Source organism: Phyllostomus discolor, chromosome 3 (assembly GCF_004126475.2).
Source record: "Phyllostomus discolor isolate MPI-MPIP mPhyDis1 chromosome 3, mPhyDis1.pri.v3, whole genome shotgun sequence".
NCBI classification, from domain to species: domain Eukaryota; kingdom Metazoa; phylum Chordata; class Mammalia; order Chiroptera; family Phyllostomidae; genus Phyllostomus; species Phyllostomus discolor.
The window spans coordinates 128,554,465-128,567,717 of NC_040905.2; the positions used below are offsets into that span (position 1 = coordinate 128,554,465).

General features: G+C 35.6%; 1 protein-coding gene across 5 annotated transcripts in view; it reads left to right on the forward strand.

Moving 5' to 3' along the window:
- The window catches only part of AUH (AU RNA binding methylglutaconyl-CoA hydratase), a 185,186-nt gene that overhangs the window by 6,345 nt on the left and 165,588 nt on the right, over positions 1–13,253 (forward strand). The gene's annotated exons all lie outside the window — the stretch shown is intronic.

Genomic DNA, 13,253 nt, shown 5'->3' on the forward strand with positions numbered 1-13,253 from the left:
TTGGCTATTGTAAATTGTGCTGCTATGAACATAGAGGTGCATAGGTTCTTTTGGATTGGTGTTTGAGGATTCTTTAGGGCATAATTCCAGTTGTGGAGTTGCCAGGTCAGAAGGCAGTTCCATTTTTAGTTTTCTGGGGAAATTCCATACTGTTTTCCACAGTGGCTGCACCAGTCTGCATTCCCACCAACAGTGTACTGGGGTTCCCTTTTCTCCACCACCTGGCCAGCACTCATTGTTTGTTGATTTGTTTGTGATGGCCATTCTAACCCATGTGAACTGGTGTCTGTGGTTTTAATTTGTATCTCTCTGATGGCTAGTGATGCTGAGCATCCTTTCATATGTCTCTGTGTGTCCTCCTTGGAGAAGTGTCTGCTCAGGTCCTTTGCCCATTTTTTCCCCTCATATAAGTGACTTTTTAATCCCAGCATTTCATTATTTATTTTTAACATATTTTATTGGTTATGCTATTATAGCTTTCCCATTTTTTTCTCACCTTTAGTCCCCTTTGCCCTGCATACCCCCTCCCACCAGCATTCCTTCACCTTAGTTCATGTCCATGGGTCATAAATATAAGTTCTTTGGCTTCTCCATTTCCCATACTATTCTTAACCTCCCCATGTCTATTTTGTACCTACTGTTTATACTTCTTATTCCTTGTACCTTTTCCCCCATGCTTCCCCCTACCCCTCCCTGCTGATAACCCTCCATGTAATCTCCATTTCTGTGAATCTGTTCCTGTTCTGGTTGTTTGCTTAGTTTGTTTTTGTATTTTTAGGTTCAGTTGTTGATAGTTGTGAGTTTGTTGTCATTTTACTCTTCATATTTTTTATCTTTTTTTTCTTAGACAAGTCCCTTTAACATTTCATATAATAAGGGCTTGATGATGACCTCCTGTAGCTTGACCTTATCTAGGAAGCACTTTATCTGCCTTTCCGTTCTAAATGATTTTGCTGGCTAGAGTAATCTTGGATGTAGGTCCTTGCCTTTCATGACTTGGAATACTTCTTTCCAGCCCCATCTTGTCTGTAAGGTCTCTTTTGAGAAATCAGCTGACAGTTTTATGGGAACTTCTTTGTAGGTAACTCTCTCCTTTTCTCTTGCTGCTTTTTATCTTTAATCTTGGATAATGTAATTCTGATGTGCCTTGGTGTGTGCTTCCTTGGATACAACTTCTTTGAGACTGTCTGAGGTTCCTGGACTTCCTGAAGTCTGTTTCCTTTGCCAGATTAAGGAAGTTCTCCTTCGTTATGCTTTCAAGTAAGTTCAATTTCTTGCTCATGCTCTTCTTTTGGCACCCCTGATTCAGATGTTATAATGTTTAAAGTTGTCCTGGAGGTTCCTAAGCCTCTCCTCATTTTTTTTTTGAATTCTTGTTTCTTCTTTCTGTTCTGGTTGAATGCTTCTTTCTTCCTTTTGCTCCAAACTGTTGATTTGAGTCTCAGTTTCCTTCCTGTCACTGTTGGTTCCCTGTTCATTTTCCTTTATTTCACTTTGCATAGCCTTCACTTCTTCCTCTATTTTGCAACCATACTCAACCATTTCTCTGAGCCTCCTGATTACCAGTGTTTTAAACTCTACATCTGATAAGTTATTTTGAACTCTGCATCTGATAAGTTAGCTTAATTCTGTTTTTGGAGCTTTCATTTGTTTTTTCTTAGGCCCTATTTCTTTTGTCTCCACATGCCTGTTGCCTAGCAAGAGGCAGAGCCTTAGGTATTTGCCAGGGTGGGGCAACCCACGTGGCTGAGTTGTGGTGCTGTATGTGGGGGAGAAGTCTGAGAGGGAGCAATACCGCTTGCTCTGCTCTGGTTTCTGGAACCCTGGGTTGTGGGGTCCGTCTCAGGTCTTTCTGGCTTCTCGGTTGTTACTCCTGGTTTATTTACATTCAAATGGGGGATCACCTGGTCTGCCAAATGCCACCTTGCCTGCCTCAGTCCTCCAGCTGCTGCCTTGCTGTGAGTCCGCCTTTCTTCTTGGCTGCCCATCTCTACCCCTCCTACCAGTCTGGGTGAATGTTGCTTCTTTAACTCCTTGGTTGTTGGTCTTTCATACAGTTCCGTTTTCTGGCAGTTCTGGTTATTTTTTGTTTTTAAATTTGCTGTCCTTTTGGTTTTGCAAGGAGGCAAAGTATATCTACCTATTTCTCCATCTTGGCTGGAAGTTCTTTGCCCATTTTTTAATTGGGTTGTCTTCCTGGAGTGGAGTTGTGTAAGTTTGTTATGCATTTTGGAGATCAAACCTTTGTCTGAGGTATCATGTACAAATATATTTTTCCATGTGGTTGATTCCATTTTATCAATGTTTTCTTCATCCATGCAGAAGCCTTTTATTTTGATGAAGTCCCATTTGTTTACTATTTCCTATATGTCTCTTGTTCTAGGGGATATATCAGTGAAAATATTGGTCCATAGAATATCTGAGATTTTGCTGCCTCTGTTCTCATCTGGGACTTGTATGGTGTCTCGACTTATATTTGTCTTTCATCTGCCTTGAGTTTATTTTTGTGTATGGTGTAAGCTGGTGGTTGAGTTTCATTTTTTTGCTGTAGCTGTCCAGATATCCCAGCACCATTTGTTGAAGAGGCTATATTTACCTCATTTTATGCTTCTTCCCCCTTTGTTGAATATTAATTGATCATAGAGACTTGGGTTTATTTCAGGGTTCTCTGTTCTTTTCCATTGATCTATGTGTCTGTTCTTATGCTAGTACCAGACTGTTTTGATACCCGTGACCTTGTAATATATATATAGTTTGATGTCAGACATTGTGATCCTTCCTACTTTGTTCTTCTTATATCTTATATTTTCTGTTTTGGAAGCTTATTATTTGTTGATTCAGTTTTTTTAATTGATATAGGCCTATTCAATTTACGTATATTTTGTGTGAGTTCTGATAGATTGTGTCTTTCAAAGAAACCTCCCATTTTACTTAAATTATCAAATCTGTGGGTATAGAGTTGTTTTACTACCCCTTTGTCATGTAGATGATGTCAGTGGAATTCAGTAATGATGACCTTTCATTTCTCATGTTAGTCATTTGTATTTTCTCTTTTTTCCCAAGGTTAGGCAAGCTAAAGGCTTATCAATTTACTGATCTTTTTAAAGAACCAGGTTTTGATGGGTTGATTCTTTCCTGCTTATTTTCTATTTTCAGTTTCATTGCTTTCTGCTGATTTTTTCTTTTTTTTTCAATTATTTTAGATTTGAATTGCTTTTTTTCTAAGTTTTTAAGGTGGAAGCTTAGATCACCAATTGCGATGGTTCTTAACATGTGCATTTAGTGCTATAAAATTTCCTCTAAGCACTGCTTTTGCTGTATCCCACAAATTTTGTTAAGCTGTATTTTTATTCTCATTTATTTAAAATATGTTAAGTTTTCCTTGAGATTTTTTTTAACCTATGTGGTATTTAGAAGTACCTTACTTAATCTCCAAGTATTTTGGGATTTTCCAGTTGTCTGAATGTTACTGATTTCTACTTTATTTCCATTGTGATCTAAGAGCATACTTCAATTTGATGTTTATTGTTTAAAATTTGTTAAGTTGTGTTTTGGGCCCAGAATGCGGTCTGCATTGGTGAATGTATAGTCTGTTGTTGGCTCAAGTGCTATATATTCAATTAGATGTAGTTTTAAGTTGTAGTTGAATGGTGTTGTTCCATTCAGTTATACCCTTAACTGTTTTTGTGCCTTGCTGGATCTTTCAGTTACTGATAGAGGCAAGTTGAAATCATTGTATTACATGCAGTTTGTCAGTATTAAATTTCTGAAGTTGATAAAATATTTTAAGTAAAACAATATATTTGACCAAATTAAAATAAAAAGCACTGTGAAAGGATGTTATTCTTTCACTTTCAGGCCATTTCATCAAAAGTAAAGATTAAACATCTCTTGAGTCCTTGCTGTGAATGATCATTTTATTTACTGCCTTTCTTATTGTTTTACCTGTATAATTGGTTTTAGACAGGATATGAACTCCTCTTGATGCAAGATAAGAAAATGAAACATTTCCTATTTTTCTTTCATCTTCTACCTTCCAATTTCTGTTATTTGTAACTTTAGTTTATATCATTCAAGAGTATGATAATTACATTTTGTTCTCTTATAATTAGTCAAGTCTTTATCTATAGGTTAACTATAAACAGGACTTATAATATCACTGATAATAGTTATGTTGACATTACCTTTACCGTATATCCCCAGAAGCAGTCTTGTTCCCATCTCTCCTCCATCGCCCAAAGCCTTGCACTGTCATCTCTCATCTGGACCTCTGCAGTAGTTTCTTGGTTGGTATTTCCCAGTGTGCTTTTTTTTTTTTTTTTTTTTTTTGATAAATTGAGATGAAATTTATATAATAGAGAATTTACCATTTTAATCTTTTTAATTGTACAACTCAATGGTTTTTAGTTTACTCACTGTGTTGTACAACCATCACCACTGTCTAATTACAGAATACTTACATTTACTCCAAAACAAATCCAAACCCCTCAGTCCCTCCTCATTTCTCTCTCCCTGAAATTTCCAGAAACCGCTAACCAATCTCCTTTTTGCCTTCGAGGATGTGTCTGCACAGATTCACAGAAATAGATTTAAACAATATGTGGCTTGAAGTATCTGGCTTTTTCATCCTGATGTTTTCAGGGTTTATCTATGTTACAGCATGTACAAGTACTGTAGCCCTCTTTATGGCTGAATATATTCCATTGTATGAGTATACCACATGTGGTTTGTTTCTACTTTTTGGATATTATGAATAATGCTGCTAAACACTTGCATACAATTATTTGTTTGAACATATGTTTTCATTTATTTTGGGTAGATACCTGGGAATGGAAACATGTTGATTTTTGGAGGAACCACCACACTTTTCCACAGGAGCTGTACCATTTTACATTTTCAGCAATGTACAAGGATTCCCATTTTTCCATATCCTCATTAATACTTGTTTCACCCTTCCTTTTTTTTTTTTTAAGCTATTCTGCTGTTTGTGAGCTGAAACCTTGTTGTAGTTTTAATATGTATTTTCCTAAAAACAAATAATGTCGAACATTGTTTCATGGGCTTATTGGTCATGTATATATTTCCTTTGGGGAAATACCTATTTAAATCTTTTGTTCAGCATTCCACTGGGTTATCTTCTTTTGTTGTGAAAATAAGAATTCTTTATATAATCTAGATATTAACCCCATAATAGATATGTGATTTGCAAATATTTTCTGTTCTTTGGGTTGTTTTTTCAGTTTCTTGATAATGTTGATGGGGTGTGATTTATCTGTTTTTTCTTTTGTTGCTTGTGTTTTTGTTGCCATGTTTAGTACACTGTTGCCTAATCCAAATCATGAAGATTTATATTTGTGGTATCTCCTAAGAATGTTATAGTTGTAGTTCTTAAAATTGTGTCTTCTATTCATTTTGAGATAAGTTTTATATATTGTGCGAGGAAAAGGATCCAACTCTATTCTTTTACAGGTGACTAGTGTCTCACCACTATTTGCTGAAAAGAATATTCTTTCACTATTGAACAGTCTTGGTAACCCTGTGTAAAACCAATTGACCATTGTTTATTTTTGAAGTCTCAATTCAATCCATTGATCTGCATGTCTCTTCTTATGCCAGTATGACACTGTTAGATAATTGTAGCTTTGTAATAAGTTTGAAATCAGAAACTGTCCCAATTAAGTCCTCTAAATCTGTCTTTCAACTTAGTTTCTTTTTTTTTTTTTTTAGATTGTTTTTGACTATTTGGGGTCCTTGAAGTTCCATTTAAATTTTAGTGTCAGTCTTCAACAAATGCAGTTGGAATTTCATTAGAGATATGTAGATCAGTTTGGGAAGTATTGCCATTTTAACAATTAAGTCTTTTATGAACACTGGATATCTTTAATTTATTTAGGTCTTCCTTAATTTTTCCAGTGATGTTTTATAGTTTTCAGTGTATAGTCTTAAACTTTCTTGCCTAAGTATTCTATTCTTTTTGATACTATTACAGATTGAATTGTTTTCCTAATTTCATTTTTGGAGTGTTTGTTGAGAGTGCATATTCAATAGAACTATAACTGATTTTTCTATATTGATCTTGTATCATGTATCTTTCCTGTGTTCATTTATTGACTCAAATAATTTTGGGTGGATTCTTTGAAATTTTCTCTATGGAAGATACGTCATCTGTGAATGGAAATAGTGTTATTTCCTGCCCCCATTCCCACTTCCAGTCTAGATGCCTTTTCTTTCTTTTTCTTGCCTAATTACCTTGGCTAGAATTTGCAGTTAAATTCTGATTAAAAGTGGTAAAAACAGACATCCTTGTCTTGTTTCTTATAGTAGGGGGATGATTTCTATTCTTTTATCAAAGAGTATGATACTGGTTGTGGGTTTTTTTTATGAATGCCTTTTATAGGTTTAGAAATTCCCTTTTTTTACTCATTTTTGAGGTTTTTATTTTTTAATCATTCAAATGTGTTGTATTTTATCAAATACATTTTCTGCATCAGTTGAGATGCTCACATGGTTTAAAATTTTCTTTTTTCTTTAATGTGGTATATTTGATTGGGATAAATCCCACTTGGTCATGGTTTATACATCTTTTAATGTGTTGCTAGATTTGGCTTGTTAATATTTTATTGAGGATTTTTACCTTTATATCTATTACTAATATTGGTTTGTAGTTTCCTACTATATGAGGTCTGTCCAGAAGGTATCCAGCCATGTAATATGAAAAAATAGAGACATTTATTGAAGAAGATACAGGGTACAAGAAACATTGTACAACACCTCAGTCCCCTTCAAAAGCAGGCACCTTGGGACCTCACACAGTTCTTCCAAGCACCATCAGCTCTGCTGTCTTATTTTCCTGAATTTCAATGACAATAGTCTGAAATCTCTTTCCTTTCAAAGGTGATTTTAGTTTGGGGGGAGGGGGAAGCCAGAAGTTGCAGGGCACCAAATCTGGGCTGTAGAAGGGCTGAGTCACCTGGGTGATTTGATGTTTCATCAAAAAACTCTACAGGAGATGTGATGCCTCAGTGGGTGTGTTGTTGTGATGGAGCTGCCAATCACCAGTTACCCATAGCCATGGCCTTGTGAATCATCTGAATAGTTTCCACAGAGGAATGTTCAAGCTTAATGCAAAATTTGATGCAGATTCGTTGCTCTACTGGCTCAGTCATTTTGAATGCAGTGGCCACACAGTGTACATGCTCATTCAACAGCGTCTACTGCCCCCACTGACAAGTACAGTGAAGTCATCATTGATCACTCATGCACATTCCAGTCCACTCTCCTTGGCTGCCAGGTTACATCGATGTTGTGCAAACCATTGTAGTTATATTGACAATGGATAGACTTTTTCTGGACAGACCCCATCCTTGCTTCTAATCTATTCTATATACTGTGGTCTGAGTGGTCTTTTTAAAATACAAGTTTGAACATGGAAATAAGTTTTCCCAACTTGATAAAAACCTATTTGATATGTATAGCAAACATTATATTAAATGGTGAAATACTAAAGCATTTTCATTAAGGCATTGACAAAGTAAGGGAATTTGTTAAACTTGCTAATATTCTGTTTTGACCACAGTCAATTATAGAATACTTGCATTGCTCCAGGAAGAAATGCCACACTGTTTAGCTGTCACTGCCCAATTCTTCTATCCCTGCCAGCCCTCCAGGGCCACTAATTTTACTTTTGTCCCTCTTGATTTGCCTACTGTTGACATTTCATGTAAATGAGTTATACAATAGCTGCTCCTTTCTGACTGGTTTCTTTCACTGGGCATTATGTGTTTAAGGTTCATCCATATTGTACGTGTGTCAATCTTTTATCTCTTTCTGTTGACAAGTATTACATTGCATGTATATACCTCATTTTGTTTATTCATTCATCAGTTGATGGACATTTGTCTTGTTTCCATTTTTTTAAATATTTTTGGACAATACTTCTGAGTATCATGGTACAAGTTTTTGTGTAGGCACATGTTTTCATTGCAAATCATTTTTAAGGAAGATATTAAGGCCAAAAATTTCAGAGGTATACTACATAAAAGTTAAAACAAAATACCATAAACAAGTTTAATTTAAAAAGTGAGCAATAGGGAAAAAATCTGTAATATAAATAATGAGTTAATATTTGTAATCTAATTAATCAAAATGCAAAAGATAACTTCATGACAAGATAGGCAAACAATAAGAATAGTTAATCCATGAAAGAAATAACAGATGGTCATTAAACTTGCTTAGCTCAATTGTACTTCAGAAAATTGGGCGAAACCTGATATAAAATGTCATTATTTTCCCATGTATTTTCAGAGACTTATAATATTAAATGTTGAATGACAGACTCCCTTTACTGACCTGAAATGAAAATGTACAGATAACATAAGCTACTCACATACTTAATTTTTTTTAAGATTTTATTTATTTATTTTTAGAGAGGGAAGGGAGGGAGATATGTATATATAGAGAGAGAGAGAGAGAGAGAAGAGAGAGAGAGAGAGAAACATCAATGTGCGGTTGCTGGGGGTCATGGCCTGCAACCCAGGCATGTACCCTGACTGGGAATCGAACCTGCGACACTTTGGTTCGCAGCCTGTGCTCAGTCCACTGAGCTACGCCTGCCAGGGCTACATACATAATTTTTTAAAAAATCCCTAAATATAAGAATATAATGAAAACAAAAGGAAGGTATCTTTCAGTAAAGCAGTCTATTTTATTGTAATGTGTAAGTTTTCTGCTGTGATTCTAAAATACAATATAAGTTAGGATTTAAGACAAGTAAGAAGACAAAAAGTCATTTAATCTAAGAAGTAGAGCAGGGGTGTCAAACTCGTTTCCACTGGGGGCCACATCAGCCTTGTGGTTGCCTTCAAAGGGCCGAATGTCATTTTAGGACTGTATCAATGTAACTACTCCTTAACTAGGGGTAAGGAACTCTACATTTGGCCCTTTGAAGGCAACCTCGAGGCTGACGTGGTCCCCGGTGAAAATGAGTTTGACACCCCTGAAGTAGAGGAAAATAAAAAAAACAGGTGGTATTGTATAAATAGTTAATAAAATAAAAACTAATACTGGGCTAGTAATAACATACCAAACTAATTTTTATGTGATAAGAGACTGAGACAGTACCCTGAATTGAAAAAGGGATAACATACCAAGATAAATTTTAGTTGGTCAGTGAGCAAATGTGATATTCTTACAAATGAGCTGTGCTTTACCTAACAAACATTGAGTCAAAGGAATTCTCTACTGGGACATGGGAGAGGGTGGCTACAGAATAAATTGTAAGATTCAATGCTCATTGACATCAAGTCAGGTGGAAGTTCTCCCTAATCAGTAATTTCAAGTAATATACTAGATAGACAATGTAGTGAATGTAATTAGACTTAGAAAATCTGGTCATTCCGTACAAAGTGGCACACATAATTGCCACAGATACATCTAACTGGTCTGAAGAAGCTGACTCCTAAACATCTTTATAAATAAATTAATATGTGTAATGTAAGAATAATTTGTTGGCACAGTGGTGTTTCAGTACAATGTAGAAGTAGTTTAAAATATATTTGAATTGATCTTGATGTCAGGTTAATTTTGTATATTTTTTCAGAATTATTGATAATATAAATTAAAATATGTGGGGAAGGATGTGTCCTATTTTCCCCATAACTAGGGGAAAAAAGTAATATTTCCTAAATATTCGGAAGGTTTAAAATTCAGAAGGTTTTAATATTCATGTTTGTCCCTGATTTTATCTTTGTAATTTTGTATTCTTTTACGTACAGAGGGCTCCCTATATTTGCTTCATGCCCTGCAAATCCTGGATCCAACTTTGGTGACAGTCCAGGATGTTCCTTTACATTTTCCAAATGTGTCCTAAGACGTGTTTCATTCAAGGGGTCTGCTTTTATGAACAAATAGGTATTGGGGCTTGATTGAACAGAAATAAGGGCAATATTTTGGGGGAGTGCCTGGCAAAATTAAGAATACGCAGACCTAGAAATTCCAGTTCTCGATACCTATCAGATAAATATTGTACTTGTGCATGTATAACTATTCAAGAATGTTTTTGTTTAGTTTTTATTGCAACATTGTAGTATTTAGGAGAATTTAGGAACAGTTTAAGTACTCATTAAAAGGAGACTAAATAATGGGAATCAATTTCACAGAGTATTATGAATTAAACGAATGTCTTAATGTAGAAAGATCTTTAAGATCAAATAAAATAAATGTGTATGAATCTAGTTATTAGAACAGCACTAGTAGACAATACTCTGATAACCCATTTATGTAAAATAGCAATGACAGTCCAAACTATAGTATAAAACTCTTTATTTCTGCATGCAAATAACATTTTCTGGGAGGTTACATATCAACAGATTACTGTGGCTATCTCTGGGGAGGGGAATCGCAGGGGTCCAGGGAAGATTTTCACTCTGTGTGTATTATTTTAATTTTGTACAAGTCAAATATTTTCATGTATATGTATTAAAGTCCCATCCAAGTCTGTATGCTCGTCTTTCAGTTGTGTGTGAACTTTATGGAGCAGGGTTGATGTAGTATGAACTTGTTACGGATTCACCAAAAACTTTTATGATGTTTTGTCAAAAGCCTGGGAAAGTCTAAAACAGGGATTTAAGATTAGAATATGAATGTGTAATGTTTTCTGAGTTTTGATAAACCTGTTTTGGCTAGTTTATATGAGGAGGATGCATGACAGTTGAACTCTTGAGAAGCTATTAATTGTGAAATAAAATGAGACAATTACAAAACAAAATAATAGTCCTGCTAAATAAAGCTAAGGTTTCATTCCATATTGGGGTATCAGTCGCCCGTTGATAACGTTTGATGGTATAATTATTAGGCACTACATGATTTCTTTTAAATTGCAGAGCTAATTTCCAACTCTTTGAGGTGAATGTGCCCAAAACATCAGGCGTTGAACATGGGACCAAAACTGCTGGAATTAACTATGTTAAAAACATCTCGATGACATTTTACACGTTAGTAATAATGTCAATAGTATTGTATCTAGCATACACTATCGTAACACTCACTGTCCCTTCATGGTAGAAGGAACAAAAGTAATTAAATACTTTGTAAGCTTTTTTTGTACAGGGTGGGGCAAAAGTAGGTTTATAGTTGTTTGTATGGGAAATAATACAATAATTAATAAATAATAATACAAGAAATACAAGAAACTGTTTCATATATTCACAACTATAAACCTACTTTTTCCCATCCTGTATATATCTTATTTAATTCTTACAGCAGCCCCATGGAGTTTAGAACTACAGGTATCTTCACTCGTTAGTGTAAGAAACTAATGATCAGAAAGGTTAAATAACTAGTGAAAGGTCATATAGATAGTAAGTGGCAGAATGGGGTCAACCCCAACAATCAGCCCTCAGAGCCTACATTCTTAGCTTAGAAGCATGTAGTATGAAGTTCATGTGCCTGAAGGTCTGAGAGGATAAAACTCAAAATGTCAGAGTTGGAGTAAGGAAAGATTTATTGATTGAGAAGGTACCAATTGGGAAGATGGGAGTTCTTATCCTCAAATCCATCTTAAGAAAATATGGAGTTCAGGCCTCTTATATGTCAAGGGAAAGGAAAATAGCTGTTTTTAGAAAAACTTTAGCTGCAAGCAGAATTCTGCTAATGATTAGCATGTCTGTATGCAAGACTAAGCAGGAGTTATTAGCCTGAAGGCCATGGGAACAACTCAGGCTTGAACAAGATGGAGTCAGAGAGGACAAGTACTTTACTCTGTTATACCCTTAGAATTAATGTCAACTTGGATGTTTCAGAGGCAATTCAGATTCACTTTAATTCAAAACCAAACTCATAAATTTTATCTCCCCACCCTCATCTTTGTTTTTGTTTTTGTTTTGTCTCATTGACTGTCATCTCCTTTCATCCAATTGCTAAAGCCAAACGCATAGTGATACCCCTAACATTTCCTTCCAGTGAAGTCAATCCTCAATGTAGTCAATCACTTAACACGTTTAAAATTTTATCTCTTGAATAAGTTCTTGGATACCTTCACTTCCTTCTATTTCTAATTTTAATAACCTCAGCCAACCGTTTTATCTCTTGACTGGATTACAGCTTGTGCCTTGGGGCTTCTAGCCTTATACACTTTTGATTGACCTTCAGATATCAAAACTGTATTTTCCCATGGTTGTAGATGTGTTTATGCTACCTAAAACTCCTTCAATGGTCACTCTCATTTTTTTATGAGGAGCTGTAAGGGTAATATCTGGACTGTGGTGACTTCTCTCATTGGCCTCTCTTCTCCTTATTTTCAGCGTCAGGACCATGATGGGGCCATGACTATTTTATGCTGTCGCCTGTGTTGCCCCTGCGTGGAATCCAGCCCCTCTTCTCTTCTCAACTCCGGCTCATCTTTCTAAACTCAAATAGCATTGTCTTGCATAAGCTTTCCATTTGACCCCAGACCATATCAGTTCTGGTTATAGTTACTGTAGTACCATTTAGAGCATGCAAAATATTTTGAATTGTACATTTTTATGATTATTTTATGAATGTTTGTCTTTTCTTCCTGGACTCTTTAATTCTTTGAGGGCTGAGCACCATAATGTGTAGTCAGTACATTTGAAATAATGAAAACATATTGGAACACATGTAGTGTTAACCACTTGATTTTCTTCATGAGGAAACTGAGGCTTGAACAGTGTAGCATAGTCCTTTCATAAATTCGAGTGTGGAGTTAGATTGCCTTACTAGCTGAAGGTAGTTATGTAACTTTTCCATCTCCCACTTTCTTTATCTGTTCAATAAGGATAAAATTCATACCTACCTGTTGGGTTGTTGTGGGGATTACATGAGGTAATAAACAGGGAGCACATACTGCAGTGCTCAATTAGCGGTGCTGTTGCCATTTAGTACTGGAGTCTAGCCATGGTCACTTAGCTGTGTAGAGCCTAGACTCCAGTTCTTCATGATTCTCTCCATACTGAGGCCGTTTGGAATTCTTGCAAATTATTCTACTATGAGACAAAATGCCTTTTTGTCCTTTTTCTGAAAAATGGGTTTGCACAGTTTTTTGCATAGAGAAGGCGTGTGTACATTTTGTCTCCAGTTTAACCCAGTTACAAATAAGGATCATACCCACCTTCTCCCTACCCCAACCTAGTGGAAAGCATTTCTGTTATACAAGGAAATTTGTGCTTACTCAGGGGACAGGATGGTTGAGTGCACGTGCATATGGCTTTGAGTAGCAAATTAAGGTCTTCAAACTC